Below are 14,083 nucleotides of genomic sequence, written 5' to 3'. Positions count from 1 at the left end.
AGTTTGATTGGCTATTTCCTTGTACAAGACTTTTAGATCTAAGCCTGAGTGAGCCACTTTATTTGACTGACCTCAATACTGATCCTCCAACAAAAGAAAAAAATAACAGTAACCATCAAATCCTTGACATCAGGAAAAGCAGCAGGCATATATAGGATTAAGGTAAGGTTTGCGGTTTGCATTTTTTAGAGGTTGTACCAAAGTTACATACCATTTGGTTCACTATACTAAAGTCTTTTTTCTCATGATATTCAAATGAATTTTGCCCGTCCTGTTTTATAACTACAAAAGGTCAAAGTTCATGATTTCCAATTTTCATTTTGATGAAATGTAAACAATTTCGTGAAAATATGTACATTTTATATGTGACTATTATGTGGGTTATTTATGCTTAAAATGTTCAAAAATAATATCACTATTAATATCATGATTCACTTTTATTAATTTCTGATGAACTATCTAAAAATAGAATAAAATGCAACAAAAGTCTTAATTTTGGTCTACTATTATGTAAACGAAAACATCTTATTTGAAACTTTTCCAAGTCCACCGATTTCAGGAAAAACGTATCTTAGAATATGTGTAATCTGATGTTTCTAAAACACTATTCAAAACCATATGATGCGGATTTCGTTTTCGTGGAAATTGATAAAATGCTTGTGTCCTCTTATTTTTTCATTGAAACTAAAAAAACCCGTGAAATAAAAAAAACTGAAATCAATTATGACGTCACATAATTTTTGACGTCATAACTGAAATAAAGGGTAGTTGGTGTTACGTCACAATGAAAATGTGTGAGTTGTCTCCCTGTAACCGCAAACCTTACCTTAAGGCAAAACTCTTAAAGGTTGACTTGACATAAGCAACCAATAGTCTTGTAATATAATTCTTTTTTTATGCATTTTTACAGAAACAAAAGAATTTATGATATAATTTATATTTACTTAAAACAAGGGTTGTATTTTAATTGAGTCTGCTTTTTTCCGTGTGATTTGATCTGCAGGCTGAAATTTACTTGGCAATCGACTAAGGTGTGAGGTAATGAAAACAATGTTAACAAATTGTACGCGAATTTGTATCTGCGTATTTATTTATTTAACTTGTATGTAATATAATTTGTGTTTTAATGCATCATTTTTTTATAGAGAGAAATTAATTTACTTTAGCTTTTATATTTACTTAAAACAGAGTTATATTTAATTGAACCAACTATTTTCCATGTGATTTGATCTCTGGTTGAAATGTTCACAGCGATCGGCTAGGGTGTTCAGTAATGAAAACAATATTAACAAAACAGAGGATCTATAGATCATTTAAGTACATAATTTTTGTTAAAAAAATTTAGCTGGTCATTTTTATACATTCTATAAATGATGCAGCGATGATTTTACAACCCAACATCTGTCAAGTATATCTTGATTTGTACGTGTTCTTCCTCAAATTCTGCCATTATCAGGTTAAACGTGAAGATCATTAATGTCTCACACAAGGAATTAATTTCACTATATGTTACTATATAGCTTTAATTCAGTAAATTAATTAACTATACTCTCAGCATTTAATTCATGAACGAGAAATTTTAGTTAAAGTAGATCCAGTGTTCTGTGACGTCACACTTTTTTGTAAAACTTTGAATTCTTTAAAAATTGTGCAAGATAGTTTTATTTATTTTATGTGAATATAATCACATGGATGTAATTAGAAATTATTGGTAGGCTAAAGATATTTTCGCACTTAATTTTATACTAACTTTCCAAATTTTTATATATTTTATCTATGCAAAGGGGAAATAACTCTTTTTCTGACTTTTCTCTCAGTTGTATGTCTAAATGCTATAGTTTTTCTTATTCCAACGATTAATTTTGAAATAATTTTGTAATTCTAGTTTTCTGATAAAGTTGACATTAAAATTAAACAAGAAAAACAAATTTCTGCCTACAAGATTTTACTTTTAACAGAAAAAAAATACATTTTTCTAATGCTAAAATATACTTTAGTTTGTGTTTATCTGGCATCTCAAAAAGTGTGATGACATGTAAATTTTTTCTAACAATTGATGACATTTAAGTCTATTAAGTCGAAATCAGTTCGGTTTTTCAACTTTCCTCAGAGAATTTTACGAGTATGGAGCTACCTTAAATGCTTCAAGAAAAATTTTAGATCAGAAAAATAACGCCTTATGCGGTTTCTAAGAGAGATAATTGTTAGTAAACATACCTACCCCTAAGTACACGTGGGTTCCACATGTTGACAAACAGGCTCAGCACCATCCAGGAAGTTGCACCAGTCACCGTGAAAAGCTGTACGAGGAAGTCAGTCGATCAGGAAGGGGACGGAGAGCCGCACAGTTTAATGTTGCCATGGCTGTCGGCCACTTGGGTACCAGCCTTACAACAGAGGGCATGCGTGGTATGCTTCTTTGCGCAAACATCGAAACAGCATCAGCCACCAACATTCATCAGACCTGCAACAAAGTAGGCAAAATCATCACTGATGTGAGCAAAAACAGCATGAAGAAAATAAGGCAGGACATTCAAGAGCTTAACGAGAAATGTGGACTTGCCAATACACCTATAAGAGCGGAAGGAGATGCCCGGTAAAACAATGCCACCTTCAGTGCGATAGGGAAAACACCATTCCAAGCCGCCACACAAGTTACATACACATTAAGTGAAAATGTTACCAAGAAGAACAATGTTGTGGCAGTGTTTTGTGGCAATAAACTGTGCAAGAAAGGCACCCATTTTAGAGCCAAGGGAAAGGAATTTCCCTGCCCCGGGCATGAAGGCTGCACTGCAACCATTCCTCCAGAGACCACCATTAAAGACAAAAAGAGATGGGCTGCAAAATGCATCAGTGAGCTGCAAAGTGATGACTGTCCACTCATCATTTCCCATTTCACCAGTGATGGAGATAGTGCTGCTGCTTCCAATGCATCTGAAATGCAAGGGCATATGATTGAAAACCTCAAAGACCTGCGCCACTTCTTTGAATCTCAGAGAAAACAGACTGCTAAGGCTCCATTCAGCAGTCACATGTTTCCTGGAAGAACAAAAGCTATGAGAGAATCCATGCAGAGGAGATTTGCCCTGGACCTGAAGCTTAGATGCAGGACCGAGTACGAAAACTGCTACAAACACTACTCCAGTGACTTACCTTTGATGAAACTGGCCATGTAAACCGCTGTCCATTCCATCATCAGCTGCTACCAAGGACAGTGCGGAAAGTCCTGCCAACTTCATTCCTTCTCCTGTCGCGGACTGAAAAACAACAAGTGGAACTCTTCAGTGTTGCCTCGTGACTTTGAATTAAGCATGACAGAAGACATGTGCTTGTTAAAAGACTGTGTAAATCTGACTTTGGGACCTAATAATCTTGATAGAATTAAATATCACACTTGTACACAAAAATCTGAATCTGTTAATAGGGCATATTTAAAATCAAATCCAAAATGTATTACAAGTAGTAGAAATTTTGAAAGTATAATACATAAAGTTGTGCACTCACTCAATCAGGGTCATGGAAATTCAACATTGGAACTTTGTGAATCTGTAGGGGCACCTGTTGTAAAAGGAAGTAGAGTGGTCCATCATCTAAAACAACAGCAAAATAGGCAAAATTACTTTAAAATGAAACAAAAACTATTAAAATATAAATTCCAAATAAAATTTTATAGATCTAAAAGATATCAGCTCTATGATAAAAAGTCTAAAGACACTTATAGTAAGTCATTAACAGATCCAAAGTTAAACAGGAAGTAGCTAAGTGGGGGGGGGGGGGGTACCACCAGCCCAGTACAGTGTCTATGTCATATAAAAAGGCTGAGTGAAGAAGAGCTTCAGGATGTCGTACAGCAGCAGAAGGATGGAATATTCACAATAAGCGATGCTGAGCCTAGAGGCAGTCAAATGATGATTTTGCGACCCGGGCCAAGTAAAGTGCAGCTGGTAGACTCCTACATGGATGCAGAGTCACCGAATCCCAATTCCAGACTTTTCAAAGTGCTCCATCAAGAAACAAGTGAAAAGCTGTCAATGTGACACCAAACCGGGTTTTCTTTTATGTGAACTGTATCCATAATCCATGTCAACCCGTATCCAGTGAAATGGATAAGGTGAAAGGGTACCCTATATGCAATATTTTGCCAAAAAATGACTAAGTTCCAAAGCTGGTATTTTTTTCATTAATTATCAGAAATCGAAATCCTAGCAATATGCACACGTCTGATATATGTACAATTGATCTGCTAAAGAACAACTTCCTATCTTGAAAACTGTCGGAGGAGTTATCCGTACAATGAGGGTACCCTTTTGGCAGCCGCCCGTCCGCCCGCCCGTACTTTTCACCATTTTAATAACCGGATTTTTCCTTTGTAAAACCCGGTTAAAAACTGCTAAACTATGGATCTATGCATTTAAAGAGCACTCACAGAAATTCCTGGACTTTGACGGTTCACTGGACTGGAACCAGCATGGGGAGGAAAAGAGAGGCCTGGCATGGATCCTTTACATTCGATGTAAGATGTGCCATTACACCAGTCACCGTGAAAAGCTGTACGAGGAAGTCAGTCGATCAGGAAGGGGACGGAGAGCCGCACAGTTTAATGTTGCCATGGCTGTCGGCCACTTGGGTACCAGCCTTACAACAGAGGGCATGCGTGGTATGCTTCTTTGCGCAAACATCGAACCAGCATCAGCCACCAACATTCATCAGACTTGCAACAAAGTAGGCAAAATCATCACTGATGTGAGCAAAAACAGCATGAAGAAAATAAGACAGGACATTCAAGAGCTTAACGAGAAATGTGGACTTGCCAATACACCTATACAGTGGTAGCAACGTTATTGTTGACAAACAACACGCACGATTCTGATACACGAACGATCACGCACGATACACGAACGATCACTAACTTACTGAATCTTCACGGTACACGAACAAAAACGATTAAACACGCAACTGAACGATTCTACACCATTAAACACGCAAAATCAAAATTAATCTTTAAGATTTGAATTAAGGAAACGTATTACTTTAATTTGTATTGCTTTATGTTTGCATGTTATTGAAAAGCGGCATGTACTTTAGTCATGCACTGTTTTGTATTTTACGAGTTAACACTTTTACACATCCATACACAAATATAAAGGATTCACACGCAAATTATTTTTTGTTTCCATAACGAATATTAACTTCTATCATAAGTTAAAGAAAATTACTTGTAATAGAAATGAAGATAATGCATAAACTACACAAAATTATTTACGTACGAGTTGACTGTTTATGTAATTTAATTCTCTTACGTACGATTTAATTATGCGGGATACAGGTAAATTTGTTACCTTGTTCCATAGAATTTCGATTTTTCACATCCAATATTTTCATAATTTACAGTACATAATTGATTTATTTCTATTTATTCTAAATTTTAAAGCGTCTAAATAAATTTTATTTCAAACAAATGTGTATACAATCTATTAGATAATAATGTGTATCATATTCTCATTTGAAAGAAAAACGTTGGGAATAATCGTTTAGTTTAAAACGGGGAATGGGTAAGGCTGGCCGCTTTCATTCAACGTGTCGCTTTTGCTAATATGATTGAAATTATTTGTCAAGACACAATCGATGCTTGATATAGGCTGATTATAAAATTAAGCAAAACTAACTCGACCGAACAAAGGATTGAATGAGCTATGGAAATACAAAAATGTATTTAACGACGAAAGAGAGAATGAATGTTAACAACTGTCAATGTTCTTATATAAAAAAGTTTTATTAAATTCACATTGTTTTACAAAAACTACTTGTCTTTGTTTTGAGAATAAATCCTGGCATTCCATAAAAAAGTTACAAAACGAAAAAAACGCACGATCACGCACGAACACGCACGATAAAAAACGCAAACCAATTTTCCTGATACACGCACGATCCCGAACGTTACACGAACGATCACCCACGTTACACGAACCATTTAACACGATTGGCTTGTCAACAATAACGTTGTTACCACTGTAAGAGCGGTAGGAGATGCCCGGTATAACAATGCCACCTTCAGTGCGATAGGGAAAACACCATTCCAAGCCGCCGCACAAGTTACATACACATTAAGTGAAAATGTTACCAAGAAGAACAATGTTGTGGCAGTGGTTTGTGGCAATAAACTGTGCAAGAAAGGCACCCTTCTTAGAGCCAAGGGAAAGGAATTTACCTGCCCCGGACATGAAGGCTGCACTGCAACCATTCCTCCAGAGACCACCATTAAAGACAAAAAGAGATGGGCTGCGAAATGCATCAGTGAGCTGCAAAGTGATGACTGTCCACTCATCATTTCCCATTTCACCAGTGATGGAGATAGTGCTGCTGCTTCCGGTGCATCTGAAAAACAAGGGCATATGATTGAAAACCTCAAAGACCTGTGCCACTTCTTTGAATCTCAGAGAAAACAGACTGCTAAGGCTCCATTCAGCAGTCACATGTTTCCTGGAAGAACAAAAGCTATGAGAGAACCCATGCAGAGGAGATTTGCCCTGGACCTGAAGCTTAGATGCAGGACCGAGTACGAAAACTGCTACAAACACTACTCCAGTGACTTACCTTTGATGAAACTGGCCATGTAAACCGCTGTCCATTTCATCATCAGCTGCTACCAAGGACAGTGCGGAAAGTCCTGCCAACTTCATTCCTTCTCCTGTCGCGGACTGAAAAACAACAAGTGGAACTCTTCAGTGTTGCCTCGTGACTTTGAATAAAGCATGACAGAAGACATGTGCTTGTTAAAAGACTGTGTAAATCTGACTTTGGGACTTAATAATCTTGATAGAATTAAATATCACACTTGTACACAAAAATCTGAATCTGTTAATAGGGCATATTTAAAATCAAATCCAAAATGTATTACAAGTAGTAGAAATTTTGAAAGTAGAATACATAAAGTTGTGCACTCACTCAATCAGGGTCATGGAAATTCAACATTGGAACTTTGTGAATCTCTAGGGGCACCTGTTGTAAAAGGAAGTAGAGTGGTCCATCATCTAAAACAACAGCAAAATAGGCAAAATTACTTTAAAATGAAACAAAAACTATTAAAATATAAATTCCAAAGAAAACTTTATAGATCTAACAGATATCAGCTCTATGATAAAAAGTCTAAAGACACTTATAGTAAGTCACTAACAGATCCAAAGTTAAACAGGAAGTAGCGAAGTGGGGAGGGGGGGGGCACCAGCCCAGTACAGTGTCTATGTCCTATAAAAAGGCTGAGTGAAGAAGAGTTTCAGGATGTCGTACAGCAGCAGAAGGATGGAATATTCACAATAAGCGATGCTGAGCGTAGAAGCAGTCAAATGAAGATTTTGCGACCCGGGCCAAGTGAAGTGCAGCTGGTAGACTCCTACATGGATGCAGAGTCACCGAACCCCAATTCCAGACTTTTCAAAGTGCTCCATCAAGAAAAAACTGCTAAACTATGGAACCATGCATTTAAATATGGAGGGTAATCGTGTTCAAAAATCCAGACATGTAAACTTGTAAATCCGAATATGCAATCGTGTTGATGTGTGAGCCTGAGCATGAATATGTGTAATTCTGATCGTGTAACCTATAAAACTCGGGCATAAACACGTGTAAGATTTGACTCAGTTCCTTCGCATGATGCACATTTTGCAACTTTATTGTTTACATTAGTTAATTAAACCTTCAACTTTGCACACTTTCAATCCGTAGTTTCTGCGTTTGTAACTTCAGGCTCGGCAATAGCACATCTGACATGATACAAATTGGCAAATGTAAAGTCTACAAGTTTTGACATGACCTTATATGGCAACTGCCTTGCTGCGGGAAAAGGCATGCCGTAACCGCCGGACCGGAATGAACGAAAAATATACATAATATTCAGCTGAACTGTTGCAATAAGCTTTTAATGAACGACAACTTTTTTATCGAAAACACCGGTATTATTTTTAGAAAAAAAAATTGAGGTATGATTGAAACTGAACCAAACAGGAAGAGGTTCATGTAGAAAAAAAATTGTTGCTGATGTGACGAATGCGCTAATTTCCGTAATATAATTCTCATGGTATTATAAAAGGAAATGCCTAATATCTTATATCTCTAAAAAAAAATTGACATGTACATGTAATTTAATCTGGAATATATTTATAAGTAAATGCGTACTCTTTTCTAGAAATGAGACGGATCAAGAAATTTCTTAAGGGGGTAAATATATTTTGAGCGGCATGAGGTTCGAAGACCGCCGTGAGGTCCCATGTAACTCCATTGCTTCTGAATTTTAAGAATTTTGAGAGTGAATTTTTAACTGGTTTCCGATTATTGAAATAGTAAATATTGCAGACGGGCGAGTGGCTGTCAAAAAGGTACCCTTATTGTACCGATAACTCCTCGAACAGTTTTCAAGATAGGAAGTTGCTCTTTTGCAGATCATTTATACATATACATTGTATATCAGAAGTATGCAAATTGCTAGGATTTTGATTTCTGATAATTTATAAAAATATCAGCTGTTGAACTTAGTCATTTTTGGGCAAAAACATTGCATATACTAATAGAGTACCCCATTTTTACTCTTGTTATTTTTCTAAATTAGTTAGAATAAACGACCTGCAAGGATTTGGTAATTTTTCGCGGAAAAATTTATGTTACTTTACATGTATTTATACTTTTTGTTGTTGTGTAAGTGAAAGATAAATAATAACACAATCTTCAATAATAATAAAAAAAAGCGCATATTTTTTGTGCGCCGTAAATTGAAGTTTTACTATGGGAGGCACTGTAGCTCAAAGATCGTCCATCTGTATTTTTAGACAGGGAGCTACAGACCTGCAGCTAGTTCACAAGTGGCTGTTAAGCTGTATTATACTAGCTCTCCAGAAAATTTTTATCAGCCAACTTCACAAAGTGAGTCTGTATTGAACCGACATTCAGGACGTCATACTAAATCCCGTAATAATTGCTTAAAATAATTTTTTTAAAATGTCAATTTTTACCCGCATGATAGGCTTTTTTCCCTGTATATTGCCGACAATGCAAAGAAACATTTCTTAAAATAATTTATACACATTTTAATTTCACGACAGTTAACCTTATCTTTGGAATTTTTATTCATTTTTTTTAAAGAGGGTGTCGCTTCTTATGTCTCATATTACCGGGTAATCACAATCTCAAAACCAATGTCTTTAAATAGTTTGTTTTTCTTATCGATAACTTTGCAACTCAGCTGACGGACCCCGTGTAATTTTTCGCGTGGGGGAGGGGGATCAGGTCACAACTTTGTGGTAGCGATAAGGATGCATTTGAAGATATTTTCTTAATTCAGCCGAGGCCTATACTTTAACAATTTGTTGCATGTACTCTAATAACAGTGGCGTCGAAAGCAAATTGAAAGGTGGGGGGGGGGGGCTAAACTTATCATGAAAAATATTGACAAGAATTCCCATAATCATGAAAATTCTATTCCGTGGGGGAGGGTATACCAATAACTCCAATCTTGCCTGCCCAATTCCCCCCCCCCCCCCCCCCCCCAAATCATGAAATTTCTAATCCGTGGTGGTGGTGGTGGTGGTGGTGGGTGGGGGGGGGGGGGGGGGGTGGGGGTGCTAGTATACCTACTTTGACTCTAATTTTCAATATCACTATTAATATTTCATTCTCTTTAAGGTCTTTTAAGGAACAATTTTGTTTGTTGCGAGGAAAAAGTAGGGGGGTTTGAATCCTCCCTGTTGCTATGTTCCTAATGGTTAATAGGTCTAACTTGGCAAAAAAGTGGGGGGGGGGGGGCTAAGTCCCCCCCCCCCCCTAGCCCCCCCCCCCCCCCCCCTCCCGGTTCAGACGCCTATGAATAAAAATGCGTATATATCTTTATACACGTGTATTCAAACAAAGTCATTAAATGTAATTTTTTTCAGTTCTAAGAGGATATCTGAAGCCGATCGAATTCTTTACTCGCATCTTTTATACATTCTCTTGATAAAATGTACACCAATCTCATAATTTAATTTTCCGAAAAATAATACTCTATGAAATGTTGTTATCCAGAGATAGTATGATTATAGGCTTACCTAATATTTATTTTTTTATTTATTCCGGCGATTACGGAATGCCTTTACCTGCAGCTAGCCTTTTCCTATCAGTGACGTCACTGTTTCCATATAAGGTCATGTCAAAATTCGACAAACTTGTAGACTTTACATTTGTCAATTTGTATCATGTCAGATGTGCTATTGCCGAGCCTGAAGTTACAAACGCAGAAACTACGGATTGAAAGTGTGCAAAGTTGAAGGTTTAATTAACTAATGTAAACAATAAAGTTGCAAAATGTGCATCATGCGAAGGAACTGAGTCAAATCTGACATGTGTTTATGCCCGAGTTTTATAGGTTACACGATCAGAATTACACATATTCATGCTAAGGCTCAAACATCAACACGATTGCATATTCGGATTTAAAAGTTTACATGTCTGGATTTTTGAACACGATTACCCTCCATATTTAAAGAGCACTCACAGAAATTCCGGGACTTTGACGGTTCACTGGACTGGAACCAGCATGGGGAGGAAAAGAGAGGCCTGGCATGGATCCTTTACATTTGATGTAAGATGTGCCATTACACCAGTCACCGTGAAAAGCTGTACGAGGAAGTCAGTCGATCAGGAAGGGGACGGAGAGCCGCACAGTTTAATGTTGCCATGGCTGTCGGCCACTTGGGTACCAGCCTTACAACAGAGGGCATGCGTGGTATGCTTCTTTGCCCAAACATCGAAACAGCATCAGCCACCAACATTCATCAGACTTGCAACAAAGTAGGCAAAATCATCACTGATGTGAGCAAAAACAGCATGAAGAAAATAATGCAGGACATTCAAGAGCTTAACGAGAAATGTGGACTTGCCAATACACCTATAAGAGCGGTAGGAGATGCCCGGTATAACAATGCCACCTTCAGTGCGATAGGGAAAACACCATTCCAAGCTGCCAGACAAGTTAAATACACATTAAGTGAAAATGTTACCAAGAAGAACAATGTTGTGGCAGTGTTTTGTGGCAATAAACTGTGCAAGAAAGGCACCCATCTTAGAGCCCAGGGAAAGGAATTTACCTGCCCCGGACATGAAGGCTGCACTGCAACCATTCCTCCAGAGACCACCATTAAAGACAAAAAGAGATGGGCTGCGAAATGAATCAGTGAGCTGCAAAGTGATGACTGTCCACTCATCATTTCCCATTTCACCAGTGATGGAGATAGTGCTGCTGCTTCCGGTGCATCTGAAAAACAAGGGCATATGATTGAAAACCTCAAAGACCTGTGCCACTTCTTTGAATCTCAGAGAAAACAGACTGCTAAGGCTCCATTCAGCAGTCACATGTTTCCTGGAAGAACAAAAGCTATGAGAGAATCCATGCAGAGGAGATTTGCCCTGGACCTGAAGCTTAGATGCAGGACCGAGTACGAAAACTGCTACAAACACTACTCCAGTGACTTACCTTTGATGAAACGGGCCATGTAAACTGCTGTCCGTTCCATCATCAGCTGCTACCAAGGACAGTGCGGAAAGTCCTGCCAACTTCATTCCTTCTCCTGTCGCGGACTGAAAAACAACAAGTGGAACTCTTCAGTGTTGCCTCGTGACTTTGAATTAAGCATGACAGAAGACATGTGCTTGTTAAAAGACTGTGTAAATCTGACTTTGGGACTTAATAATCTTGATAGAATTAAATATCACACTTGTACACAAACATCTGAATCTGTTAATAGGGCATATTTAAAATCAAATCCAAAATGTATTACAAGTAGTAGAAATTTTGAAAGTAGAATACATAAAGTTGTGCACTCACTCAATCAGGGTCATGGAAATTCAACATTGGAACTTTGTGAATCTGTAGGGGCACCTGTTGTAAAAGGAAGTAGAGTGGTCCATCATCTAAAACAACAGCAAAATAGGCAAAATTACTTTAAAATGAAACAAAAACTATTAACTATGGAAGAACAAAAGCTATGAGAGAATCCATGCAGAGGAGATTTACCCTGGACCTGAAGCTTAGATGCAGGACCGAGTACGAAAACTGCTACAAACACTACTTCAGTGACTTGCCGTATGTTCCCGATGACCTGTCGATGCGGATGACTCGTCAAATTCCTCATTTTTGGCCAAAATTTTAACAAAATCCTACGATACGTCGATTTAGACCATACGTCGATCTTATCACTTCAAAATGGCGTATTAAAACTGCAGTTACATTATCAGTGTATGATGCCATGATGTCCCCGATATTGCTACCAATTATTATCAATGATTAACAGTTAAACAATTACGCTTTATACTTATGCATCATATTTTCAAATACCAGCAACATCTACAAAGTCGCTTGCATTTTAAACAATTCCCAATATCGCATGTTATGCTAAACTAAACTTACTTTGTCAGAAATATTTTATTCCCAAGCATTAAAATAATTATCCACTCTGACTATCGCCAGTGTATTCGCCGTTACATAACTAGCCACCTGTTGACTCAGCGCGTGGTCAATGTTTGTTTAACAATTTCCGGTGTCATGGGCATGCCCCCGTCTCGTGTCGGACTTCAAAGGGGGATCTCAAGTGCAGAAAGCTTAGCAATTACTATATGATTTGATGAAACTTGTTTACTTTGTATCCAGTAATGCAGTTACACGCTATTGTTTTACATAGTCACTGTTAGAAATAGATCGATCATTTGTACGACTTGATAATGACGATATACGACATACATACGTTTCCAAAAAAAATTTACCAAACAATAATCAAAGAATTGGACAATAATTAATCAATGAACTATAACCACTCTTATAACGGTACTCTTTATATACACAAGGAGTGAAATTGCCATATAGATCTCAGCCTTAGGGCAAGATTATTAACACAACCGGTGTCAGCCTATTGTATAAACAGTAGTATTGATAATTGCCGATTACATATTTTAAGATTGAATTTGACCATAAAATATTTCTGATTTATACTTTCCACTAACAACTCTTTACTAATAAAATAATCAAATTTAAAAAACATCCCCCGGACCTACTGCAATATTTTCTTCCATTCAAATTTGGTTTCAATTTTACTGCGCAATGTTATCTTATACTATTAGTGATACATAGAACCATGAAACAATGTGTTTATAAAAACGGAACGGTAAAACTTTTAATTGATTAAAGACAATGTAACATTTTTTAATAACTGTTGTTATAATTATGTATTTAAGTGTTAACAGATGAGTGAAATGATAATTATTAAAGATGAACAGTGAATTCAACAACGTAATTTTCAATCACACAGCCAACTCAAGATTATTAAAACCAAGATTTTAAATGCTATTTTTAACAATTTTCTGACCTCGAGCCTACGACAAGTCAAACAAGACGATAAGTCGGGTGATCTGCTTCAGAGAAAAAAAATACCGACTAATCGTCGGAAAAATACCGTACCTTTGATGAAACAGGCCATGTAAACTGCTGTCCGTTCCATCAACAGCTGCTACCAAGGACAACTTCATTCCTTCTCCTGTCGCGGACTGAAAAACAACAAGTGGAACTCTTCAGTGTTGCCTCGTGACTTTGAATTAAGCATGACAGAAGACATGTGCTTGTTAAAAGACTGTGTAAATCTGACTTTGGGACTTAATAATCTTGATAGAATTAAATATCACACTTGTACACAAAAATCTGAATCTGTTAATAGGGCATATTTTAAATCAAATCCAAAATGTATTACAAGTAGTAGAAATTTTGAAAGTAGAATACATAAAGTTGTGCACTCACTCAATCAGGGTCATGGAAATTCAACATTGGAACTTTGTGAATCTGTAGGGGCACCTGTTGTAAAAGGAAGTAGAGTGGTCCATCATCTAAAACAACAGCAAAATAGGCAAAATTACTTTAAAATGAAACAAAAACTATTAAAATATAATTCCAAAGAAAATTTTATAGAACTAAAAGATATCAGCTCTATGATAAAAAGTCTAAAGACACTTATAGTAAGTCACTAACAGATCCAAAGTTAAACAGGAAGTAGCTAAGTGGGGGGGGGGGGGG

General features: G+C 37.0%; 2 protein-coding genes and 1 long non-coding RNA gene across 9 annotated transcripts in view; 1 reads left to right on the top strand and 2 right to left on the bottom strand.

Annotated features, from left to right (window-relative positions):
- The window catches only part of LOC117689995 (serine/threonine-protein phosphatase 6 regulatory ankyrin repeat subunit B-like), a 568,848-nt gene that overhangs the window by 274,499 nt on the left and 280,266 nt on the right, over positions 1-14,083 (top strand). The gene's annotated exons all lie outside the window — the stretch shown is intronic.
- The window catches only part of LOC105343765 (cysteine-rich venom protein latisemin), a 182,459-nt gene that overhangs the window by 106,413 nt on the left and 61,963 nt on the right, over positions 1-14,083 (bottom strand). The gene's annotated exons all lie outside the window — the stretch shown is intronic.
- On the bottom strand, positions 11,854-13,898 carry LOC136270791 (uncharacterized). The gene is made up of 3 exons (XR_010708652.1): positions 13,811-13,898; positions 13,478-13,563; positions 11,854-11,937 (listed from the first exon to the last, which is right to left on the bottom strand). It is a non-coding gene; the product is annotated as an uncharacterized lncRNA (long non-coding RNA).

The sequence above is a fragment of the Magallana gigas genome, chromosome 8 (assembly GCF_963853765.1).
Source record: "Magallana gigas chromosome 8, xbMagGiga1.1, whole genome shotgun sequence".
Taxonomy (NCBI): domain Eukaryota; kingdom Metazoa; phylum Mollusca; class Bivalvia; order Ostreida; family Ostreidae; genus Magallana; species Magallana gigas.
The sequence above is the reverse complement of the archived record's forward strand: the minus strand, read 5'-3'. Positions and strand labels throughout refer to the sequence as shown.